General features: G+C 42.9%; 1 long non-coding RNA gene across 1 annotated transcript in view; it reads right to left on the bottom strand.

Annotated features, from left to right (window-relative positions):
- LOC117369051 overlaps positions 1–11,291 on the bottom strand; it is a 44,918-nt gene extending 33,627 nt beyond the window's left edge. The window contains exons 1-2 of the long non-coding RNA XR_004541075.1: positions 11,232–11,291; positions 6,104–6,229 (exon numbers count right to left, since the gene is read on the bottom strand). This is a non-coding gene — a long non-coding RNA (uncharacterized LOC117369051). The remainder of the gene's footprint in view (positions 1–6,103; positions 6,230–11,231) is intronic.
- Positions 11,292–11,718: the final 427 nt, after the last annotated feature.

Genomic DNA, 11,718 nt, shown 5'->3' on the forward strand with positions numbered 1-11,718 from the left:
CGCGTGAGCGGACTGCTGGGCACGATGGACCTCAGGTCTGACCCAGTAGAGGCATTTCTTATGTTTTTATGTTCTCTGACACAGCACACCCATCACCAGCACAGAAAACTCACTCCCAGAGAGGCAGGGCAGGAGTAAGATTCAGGGAAATGAGGCACCTACCTAGGGCCCAAATGTTTAAGAGAGGCCCTCTCAGATGGGTTAATTCAATAGATCCCAATGCTAAATATTGGCCTGGTAGGTCAGCTGCCTTTCAGAAAGAAAGGTGTTGGGGGGGGGGGGGGGGTGCAGAACCACCCGCAGAAGTCTGTCTATTCTTCACATCCCCTGTTCCCATTTTGAAGACTTAGAATAACAGGGTACAAATGAACCTCAGGAAGCCACCCAGTCATAGTTATTCATATAACTTTATTAGCATGACAAAATTACAAGTGTCAAAATATTACACATGGATAAGGTGCCTATTTTAAGTGTGTTATAAAAAGACAATATAGGGCATATCTTTGCCTTTATAAAATGGATATCCAGAGCCAGTGCCAATAACACTATGAAGTGGGTGTAATATATGTTTTCTATATATGAACTCATGTATTTAATTTATTAAATATATAAATGTATCATAACACCACTTCTGCTCTGTCCAAACTACACCCATAGAAACTCTACATAGGGTCCACATAAAAGTGTATGTGATCTTTCAGTGTGCCTACTTTTATGTGCGTTTACCACCTAGATCAGTTCCCTGACTGGTGACTCCTAATGTGGAACTTTGCATCATGTGGCTATGTTTATGTTTATTTGTATTTATATACCGCTCTTCGTTTTAACATCAGTGCGGTGTACATCAGTTAAAAAAAGTAAAAAAAACGCCAAATAATCATGATACAAGGATAGAAAGAAAAGAAAGAGAAAAAATAAAGTCATTTAGTTGCTCTATTGAGAGATGCCTAATTGAGAATTAAAACCAAAACAAAAAAGAAATAAAAAAACACACTTAAAGAAAAAAAAAAAAAAACCTGAGGAAAATGCCAATCCAAATAGGTAAGTTTTTAGTTTGGCTCTAAATGTAATATAAGTAACTTCACCATGAAGTTCATTAGGAAGGGAGTTCCACAAGAAAGGTACTGATGCAAAAAAATGCAGAATTTTGGGGTCTTAAGTTTACTTTAAATCGTTTTTATTGAACATGAGGAAGTACAATGAGATTAGATATAAAATAAATTTACCAGGTGAATTGATGGCACTGTCAATCTATTTAAAGTTGACCTCAATGATCGCGGAGGTTTATGCGGGATGAGAAGTTTCATGTAGCTATAGTTTAGGTTTCTCTTTCCCCGCTTGCATTACTTTGAACTTGCTCACATTGAATGTTATCTGCCATTTGGATGCCCAGTCTCCCAGTCTTGTAAGGTCCTCTTGCAATTTTCCATAAACCTTGTGTGAGTTAACAACTGTGAATAAATTTATCTCAGAGCTGGCTCAAGGGTCAGTTGCACCCTGAACCAACTTGCTTTGGCAGCACCCCTCTCAATTGTATTGCCTCCAAGTGCTCCCTTCCTTCACTTCTCCTGGCCCAGTCTCTTTCCCCCTCTCTCAGCTCTCTCACTCCCCCACCATTCTGTAAAGTTTACATTGGTTGCTGATGGCAGCAGCAGGAGCATGACAGGCTTCCATTGGCCAGTCCCTGGGTCTTCCCTCTGCCCACAGGAAATTGCATCAGAGAAGGCAGGACATGGCAGAGGGAAGATTTGTGTCATCCGCAAATTTAATTATCTCACTGGTTATTCCCATCTTTAGATCATTTATAAATATGTTAAAAAGCAGCAGTCCTAGCACAAACCCTTGGAGAATCCCACTATCTACCCTCTCCATTGAGAATACTGACAATTTAACCCTACTCTCTGTTTTTCAACTTTTAAGCAGTTCTTAATCCACAATAAGACACTACCTCCTATCCCATGACTTTCTAATTTCTTCAAGAGTCATTTATGAAGGACTTTGTCTTTTTTTTTAATTATTATTTATTTATCAAATTTTTACATGTTATAAATCAAGTACAGAAAGTTGAAGAAAAGCAAGAAAATAATACTCAAAGGTAAAATACATAATAATCAAATAAAATAAAATAAATATTTAGCTTAAATTCAGCTCAAGTCCTCAACATTAGATCCAAGAAGGATAAGGCGGACATATTAACAAATGCTAACAACTGCTAACAACTATCAATTCAAATATTAGGAAAACAAGATCCCCTGGCTGAGAAAGGATATCATTATTCAAATGCACTTCACTTTGATTTTGATTTTCCTTCATCCAGCCGAGTTCCTGCCAAAAAGGCTGTCAACTGGAATGGTTCAAAGAATACATATTTCTTCATATGGTATTGTATTACACATTTACAAGGGTGTCTAAGGAAAAAAGTCCCACCAAGAGATGTAACCCCTGGCTTCATCAAAAGAAACTCTCGCCTTCTCCTCTGGGTTTCCCGTGCCAAGTCTGGAAACATTAATATTTTTTTTTTCCAAGAAATTCTTTCATTTTATTTCTAAAGAACAATCTAAGCAACCAGTTTTTATCTGGAGCAAGAGCCACAGTAAGAAGCAATGTTGCCGGAGATACTAGCTCTCTATCCGAAAGTTCCAAGATTGCTGAAACATTAAGTAGTTGATTATTCTCCTGTTGTTTAGATGGTGATTTAATAGCTTTCATTGGTAGGTAATATACTTGAGTAAGTGGTGGTAATGTATCCTCTGGAATACCCAAAATCTCCAACATATAACGTTTCAACATATCCCTAGGTGTCACCGAGGCTATCCTAGGAAAGTTAATCAGTCGGAGATTATTATTACGAGAAAAATTCTCCAAAGATTCCAGTTTTCTACGCATATTTGTATTATCTTTTATTATTGCTTCATTAAGCTGTTTTGATACTTTTAATTCCTGTTGTATATTCTCAATAGAATTCTTAGATTCACCAATTTTAACTTTTATGTTTTTTATCTCAGTTTCTTGAAGAGTAATTTTATTTTCCAGCTGCAAAAGCTGGGGCTTGACAGACTTGGCGAGGTCAGCCACTAAATCCCAAATTGAATCCAGTGTTACTTCTCTGGGTTTTTCAATAACATATGAAGGATTAAAAGTTTGAATAGTCTCACCAGTTTTCAGCTGTTCCTGGCAATCCTTCTGCTGGCCTGAAGTAATCCCTGATGTTTCCAAGTCCTCGGTGTTTCTTGGACTCACCTGAAAACTCAGGGAGTCCATCTCCACGCTCCCCTCTCTGTTCTCTCTGGCCTCCGAGGGTAGATGCCTGCCTTCTCCCGGCAGCTCCTCCACTCGTGGGGAGCTGGTAACCTGAGGAGGTGGGGGAAGTGCCTTAGCGTCAGGGCTCAACGTTGTCTCTAGCCCCAAGGAGATCATCTCATTTCCGCCCCTCTGAGGCGTCTCCAGCGGGGGTGCCGACGCTGCCGGGATATCCTGCATCCGACGCAGGAGTTCTTCTATGTTGCCGAACGAGGGGACCGCCGAACGCCGCGAGGCTCCAGCGGCGCTGCGACCTCTCCTCTTCGGCATTCTAGGTAGGTAAATCTGTTCAGCAGAAAATTTTCAGAAAGTCTCCTCCGGCGTGCTGCTCAGCGTCCGGGACCGTCGGCCATCTTGGATCATCTCTTGAAGGACTTTGTCAAATGCATTTTGGAAATCCAGAAACACTATATTGACCTGCTCACTTTTATCCATATGTTTATTTGCTCCAAATGTAGTAGATTAGTGAGGCAAGATTTCCTTTGACTAAATACATATCAGCATATATGTAAGTACTTTTGTACAATTTTGACCAGCACCGACATCCCTATCCTCCCTAGTTTCATCCTTTTATATTCAGTTGAAGAAGCATAATTGGTTTGACAATTTGTACATGTGTTGCCACACTAATATGTTAATAACAGATGAAAGAAACACAAGGAGAAAACAGACATATTAAGAAAAATGACAGTGGAAGTCTCTTTGGCTGAGTCTATCTCTCCACAACCATTTAATTAATAAAAGCATTCTCTTTAAAAAGCTAGAGCGGGGTTATTGATTCTATATTTCCTACCAGCTCCTGGCATTTGATAGGGTAAAGCCTGCGAGATGAAAATGAGTGCAAGAAAGTGCTATGGTCGTGTAGGCAGACCGGGCGAGAGAGCTGCAGTTGGGCATAGAGGAACCATGGAGAGCTCCGATTCCGTGAAACAGCAGAACAAGCAAAGCTTTATTTCACTTTATCAGCAGTAAGCCCAGGCTCTCTGTGATTAGAGCTGCATTCATGCAGCTATTGGAGCGCGTTTGCATCCTTTGAGCTGCTTCATCCACCATGTCCAAATACAGCACTGTCCTAGCCAAGCTTCATGCTTCAGTGACATCTCCCTTAACTGCCCCAGCCCTGCGGTGTCTGGCAGCTACAGAAGAGAAAGACACAGAAGGAAAGCTACAGAAGAGAAAGACAGACAGCTATGGTGCTCACTAATCTGTGGATGAGTGCTGGGTCCCCCGGTTTGTATGAAGGTGGTGACATTAGCAGCAATATATATTTGATTTAATAAACCTAGCCTGCATCTTGTACCCTTGTCTGCAGTTTTTCTTTGTTTTGATTACGCTTTACTGCAGACACATTTGGATTGTGCTTTTGTTTCCTCCACTCTTTTTCTGCCTTTTCTGTGTTGACTATTCCTACTGTAAGACACAAACATTAGATTCTACCGTATCTGTGATGCAAAAACACCATGAAACTCCAATATTTTTGTAACTTTCAAAGGACTCTGATTAGAATAGAAGCCCCAGTTATATGATGATTTCTGAAACTGTCTTCCTGTAAAATTACTGTATGTAATGGCAGCAGCAAAGACTGAAGTGGGTTTAGTGTTTTCAGTGGCTTATTTTATTTTGGTTTTTGGTCTATGGTTTCCGTCTTCTTGTCTGGGCTTCCAGCTGGCTGGAATCTTGAGATAAGGAGACCAGGAAAGATATAGCGGCATTAGAAAAGGTTCAAAGAAGAGCGACCAAGATGATAAAGGGGATGGAACTCCTCTCATATGAGGAAAGGCTATAAAGGCTAGGGCTCTTCAGCTTGGAAAAGAGACAGCTGAGGGGAGATATGACTGAAGTCTATAAAATCCTGAGTGGAGTAGAACGGGTACAAGTGGATCGATTTTTCACTCTGTCAAAAATTACAAAGACTAGGGGGACACTCGATGAAGGTACAGGGAAATACTTTTGGGGTTGAAAAATCCAAAGGAGCTGTGTGTGGTAGGGGGGCAGGATGCTGACATGCACAGACCAAGAGAGGGACCCTGAGGTACTAGTGTCTGAGAAAATCAAGATGACAAATCAGTGCAACAAAGCAGTGGCCACAGCCAGATGGATGTTAGCCTGCCCAGAGAGAGGCATAACTAGCAGAAAGGAAGTGGGAGTTATTCCCTGGTATAGAATGTTGATGAGGTCTCATCTGGAATATTGTGTTCAGCTCTGGAAGCTGTTTCTCACTAAAGATATAAAAACACTCAAACATTTTTTCATGGAGAGGGTGGTGGAGGTGGTGGGGACAAATAAAGTTGTAGGATAAATACAGATGATCCCTCTATAACAGTGGTCTCAAACTCTTTGAAGGGCCACATTTTAGAATTGTAGGTACTTGGAGGGCCTATGAAAAAAATAAGTTAATGTCTTATTAAAGAAATGACTATTTTGCCTGAGGTAAAACTCTTTATAGTTTATAAATCTTTCTTTTTGGCTAAAGTCTTCAGAATAATATTGTCATTTAGAGCTAAAGAGACATATGATCAAGAAACTGTTTTATTTTACTTTTGTGATTATGATAAAAATACCTAGGGCCTCAAAATAGTATCTGACAGGCCATGAGTTTGAGACCGCTGCTCTATAGCAATAGGATGGACTGATTAAGATCATTTCCAGTAAAAGCAAACCTTAAATGATTTTCACACTTCGGTGAAAGCTTGGTGCTGGGGGGGGGAAGACTAACAAGCATGGAGTGGCAGTTACAACCCTAAACAAAGTTACAGAGGGGGTGTCCTGCACAAAGTAGCAATTACAACTCTAACCACCTTACTTGGATGGCTGGATGGGCCATGCTCTGTAATCAGCCATCCTTTACTATTGTACAATGACTGTGAGGTTCTCCATCCTATCAAGAATTGTGGACACTGGCTCATCAACACTTCCAGCCTCGACTGACCTAGGGGTATAAAAGAAGAACTATTGTATTTTTTTCACCACAAAAGTAGGAAATGAAGTGATAACAGAATTAATAGTAAAATTATTGTGTAGTGTGAGAGTCCTCAGTATTCCCTAGTGCTGCCCGATTCAGGAAAGAAAAATTTTGATTTGATTCGATTCAGCCTATTGAATCGATTTTCCTGCCCAATTGGGTGGTTTTTTCCAAACATCCTGGTGGGTTTATTTTATAGCCTCTTCACCCTCTTTGCCCTCTCCTACCCACACTGGTCCTGTGGTATAAACAAAGTAAACAAACAAAAAATACTTTTCCTCTCTCTATTAAATCATAGCTCACATTTGCAGTCCAACACCAGCTCTGGAAGGATACACATTTCAAATCTGACATATTGTAATCACAAAACAGCAAATAAAATTATTTTTCCTACCTTTTGTTGTCTGGTCATTTTTCAAATCTTGTTGGTCTGGTTGTCTTCTGATCAAGCTCTCCTTCTTTCTTTTTTCTCCATGCTAACCATCCATCTTCCATTTCTGTCCTCCCCTTCTGTTTCCCTTTCCTCCCCCGGAGGTCTGGCATCTTTCCTTTTTTTCATTTCCATCCCCCCACAGCTGCAGCGATGGACCCCACCATCCACAGATCCACCATCTCTCCTTTTCTCATTTACCCTTTCATCCAGCATCTCTCTTCTGTGTCCCTGTTCCTATGCTCCCTCCATGCCTAGCATCTTATCTCTCCCCATATCCAGCTTCTTCTTTCTCTCTTCCTTACCTCCTGTATCCCCTTCCCCAGGTACAGGCTTTCTCCTACTATTGCTTCTACCATCCTGGTCGGGGATTGGCTGGCCCGGACCTTCTCTCCAACGTCAGAATTGACGTTGGGAGAAGACTTGTGGGTACTTGCCTGGCCCTTCCTTTCTTTGCAGCACTAGTGGGGCTGTAAGTAAATATAGTGGGCGAGCGGTGGCGGCGAGCAGACGGACAGACGGGTGGGTGCTGGGCCAGGAGGGGAGAGGAGGAATCGGCGGCGGGTCAGCTTGGGGGCAGGCAGGCTTTGGCGTGGCTTCGGGAGATGGCAGGAAGTAATTAAATGCAGCTAGTGCAGGTCAGTTTGGGGGGAGGGAGGAAGGGGGCACTAAGGACATAGGAAGGGGCAAGCTGGGGGAGGCCTTTCTGACCGACCCTCCCCCCTCAAGCAGGAGCAGCAGTGGACGGCCAGCAAGAGGCAGCGCTGCAGCTCCTGCTTTAGGAAGGCATGAGGGAAAGGTCGGCCATTGAATCGGGAGGCTGATTTTTTTTTAAAAAATTGAATCGATTCAAATTGATTCACCTGATTCGAATCGGTGAATCAATTCGAATCGTTGTGAAACTCCCGGGATCTCTCCAAAAAAATGCAAGTTAACGTGTAAAAGCACTGCTAATCAATAATGGTGCCAAAAACACATAATATGAAGTGAGTGAAATTCTAAATTCTTCCACCGCTATAATCCTGTACCGAATATAATAAATCAGCGTTCATTATCAAGAAATTATGCCATTAATAGTTGTGTAGTGACCGAAATCATCAAAACTTGCTTACTTACAGCTCCGCGAACAGATCTGGATTTTTGAACTCCAGACAGTTCAACTTCGGGGGTTTAAATCGAATGGAACTGTGCAATCTGAATTGTTTTTGTCGATAAAGTTGACTGTTATAATGTCATAATATTTCTGGTTTCTTGCCGTTTAATTTATCAATAATAATAATAATAATTTATTTTTTTATGTACCGCCAAAGCCATAATAGTTTGAGGCAGTTTACAATAAGAGGCGCTGGACAATCAGCGAATTGGTTACATTACAAAGTCATCGAATATAAGGTACGGGATAGGAGTAGTGAAACACTATAAGGTTCTTAGGTTACAATTGATTAAACAATTTTGTTTTAATTGATTTTCTAAAATTGAAGTAGGATGAGGAATGCATGATAATGTTACCCAGACAGTCGTTCCATTTACCTTCCTGGGAGGCAAGAATTCTGTCCAGGAATCTTTTGTAGCGGCAGTCCTTTAGTGATGGGATAGGTGAACATATGAATTCTGCATGTGGGCCTAATAGCACTGCCAGATTAAATTGAGAAACCAGGTGCATAGGGGCCAGGCCAAATATTGATTTATAACAAAGGCAAAAAAATTTAAACAAAACTCGTGCTTCCAGGGGAAGCCAGTGAAGTTTTTGGTAGTAGGGACTAATGTGTTCCCATTTTCTCAACTCAAAAATCAGTTGAACTGCCGAATTTTGAATGACTTGGAGCCTTTGGAGGGTTTTTTTTGAAGGTTGTTTAGGTGGCGTTTCCACTCCCCAGCACCATTTTTCATTCTGTCATTTGTGTTTCATTGATTGCTGGACAGGATTACAAGCAATAATAAGCAGTGCTACAGTTCCCGAGGAAGGGGAGTCTTCCTTCAAAACGGAGCCCCATCGAACTCAAACAGCACACAGATTTATTGGGATACAGCATCTGATATACTATTCAAGATAAATACCGCACTTTTGCTTTAAAATTTTCCAGCTATTTTTTGATAATTTTTTTTCTTTTTTGGGGGTTATTTTGTTTGAAAGCTAGGGGTATATAAGACACATGCTCAGAATCAAATTCATGCTGCATTGGTACCAGTGCTGGCCCTGCCACTAAATTTATTTATTTTAGTATTTATACACCACATGTAGTCTACTAAGGTACTCAAGAATTTCTATCTGTCGCGGTGAGCTCAAAATCTGGCTAATGTACCTGAGGCAATGGAGTGTTAAGTGACTTACCAGGGTCACAAGAAGCAGCGCAGGGCTTGAAGCTGTAACCTCAGAGTGCTGAGGCTGCAGCCCGCAAAAGCCTTCCATCTGCTCCAAGTGAAAACAGAATCTGCTGCAATGTCCCGCCCCCCCCCTATGAGGCAGACTTCCTGTCAGAGGTGGGCAGAACATGGCAGTGCTTCAGAGTGAGTCTGTATTTACAGGATCCACACAGTCCTCAATCTTCTTTAAATTATAGCTGGTGCAGGAGGAGATGGGTGGGGGGGGGGGGACACTGGGAGATGCTGAACACAGAGTGGAGGTAAGGAACAAAGGAAGGAGAGATGAGAAACGGGGCAACTGGATAGAGGGAGGGGAGATCATGACAATTGGATTGGGGGGTGGTAGGGTCTTGAGCCACCCCTGGAGGAGGCACAGAGTTGAACGTTAGCCTGGGGCATCCATTATCTTTGGGCCTTCCTGATTGGTGCTAGGCCACCAGGCCACTCCTGGTGACCTGTTTTTTAACATCAGCAGAAAAAAAAAATGCATGCCAGTGCTGACACCTCTATTCACAGTGAGGCTCTTAGATGAATAGCAAGGCTTAGTTTATTATAGTTCTAACAGGAATTCAAATGGAGCTAAAGGATGCTGCGATCAGCGTGACCTGGGCTAAGGCTGATGTCTGTCCACATCAGTGTTCACTACTCATCCGGGGTCCTGTATCCTCCAAGGGTCATGGACAGAGAGTCTGGCTGGGGCAGACTTTATTCTGTTTTTAACAAATCCAAATATGATATTCAGTCATTTGTGCTGGGTTGTAGACAAGCATTTGATAGATGAGTTCCACTGTGTGTATCCAGAAGGGCTCCATTTTACTGAAAAGCTGTTAACAGGCTGCAAGGGAGTCGAGAGAAAGCCTAGGTTTAATCCATCGCTAGCTGGCAGCGATTTAACATACTTGTTAGGAAGAGGGATTTCGGAGACCCGCCACGTATTTCAGTAAGAAATGAAATGGGGGAGCTGGGTATGCTTATTAGCTCCCCTCCAGGATAATAATCTTATGCTGAAAGCAGACAGGGGAAAGGAGAGAACAGCTGTAATACACACAGATTGGTATAATGGTATCAGAAGTAGACCTGTGGCTCAGAGCAGCTGGGAGCCACAGAACATGCCGTTCTATCTGTAGCTTGCCCCCCCCACCTAAAAAAAAAAGAAATGAAATTCTATTTTCAAGTAACATCACGCTTTAATTTCATGCCACATTACGACAATTTCAGCAAGCCGAGCTGTAGCACTGCATGAGAGAAGGCCTTGTGCTTCTGAGAGGCTCACAGCCCTCAGCCTATTACAGACGTCTATTCACGGGCAGCGTGAAAATGGTTCATTCGTTCAATCTAGCAGCAGGCATGGAGGGGGACACATGTTAATTTTCTCTGAATCCTTTCTTCCTTGCACTCACAAAAAAAAAAGAAAGAAAGAAAAATAGGCACCCGGCAAACTGTAGAGTGAAGAGAGGAAGTTCTTAAAAAAAATAATATGCCCTACCTTTTGAAATATATATTTTCTAATCCTGCATAAAAATAAGAATTTGAAGCAGCATCTAATTCACTGCATTTGTATTTTCACATTTGCTTTAATACTTTAAGGCCCTTTTTTACTAAGCTGCGGTAGAGGTTTCTTCCGCAGCCTGGGACGCTAAATGCTCCGACACTGCTCCAACACTCAGGAATTCTAAGAGCATTGCAGCATTCAATTTTATTTCTTATTTTACCTTTTCCTGTATATTAGCTCGCATGCACTCTCCCAGTAACATTTTTGCTATGTACTTCGCTTAGAAATTCTTTTTATAAGCGTTTTATCTAATTTTAAATGCGCTGAGAAGACTGTAGGTCATGCTAGCAAGGGACTACTGCCACTCTTTGGATGGCTTGTTTCCTACGTATCGTGTTAAAGGTTACCAAGCCAGAAAGGCTGGGGTCGGAATTCAGCATGGGTTCACTGGGCCGAAGAGGTTCTGCCCGCGCAAGCAACACTGAGCAGGCTGGCCACAGATCTTCAGCAAAACTTAACTGGGATGCAGTGGCATAGTAAGGGGTGAGGGGGTGAGGGGCTGTCCCCTCCCCCCTCCCCCCACGGCTCTCTCTTGGTGAGGGCGCAGGTACCCATCCTCCTCTCCACCCCTGCACTTCACCCCCCCCCCGGCACACGTGTGCATCGCTTCCCTTTCCCCATACCTCTGTGACGTTCCTGGCACGAGCAGCGACCCCCAAGCTGCTGTCGCACCAGCATCGGCTGTTCCTCTGATGTCACTTCCTGGACCCGCGCCTAAGAAGTGACATCAGAGAAAGAACCTATACTAGCATGACAGCAGCGTGGGGGTTGCTGCTCGCGCCAGGAACGTCATAGAGGTACGGGGAAGGGAAGCGGCACGCATTGGGGCAGGAGGGGGTGGGGAAGGAGCATGTGGAGATGGGAGAGCGGAGAAGAGGGTGGGGAGGGACGCCTCTCGCCCTCACTACACCACTGCTGGGATGTGCTGCTGAATATTAGCTCTGACTGTTATGGCAGTGGTCGGGTAAGTGATGGAGCAGTCCAGGGGTGGAGTCATCGAGGAGCTGGCAGTTATGTGGGCACCAGCCATATTCAGTGCTGAAACCTGCATCGTAAAGCGGGCAGATAGGACCACACAAAGGCATTCCTGGCTTTGCCTAATTGGCTATG

This window comes from Geotrypetes seraphini, chromosome 11 (assembly GCF_902459505.1).
Source record: "Geotrypetes seraphini chromosome 11, aGeoSer1.1, whole genome shotgun sequence".
Lineage (NCBI taxonomy): Eukaryota > Metazoa > Chordata > Amphibia > Gymnophiona > Dermophiidae > Geotrypetes > Geotrypetes seraphini.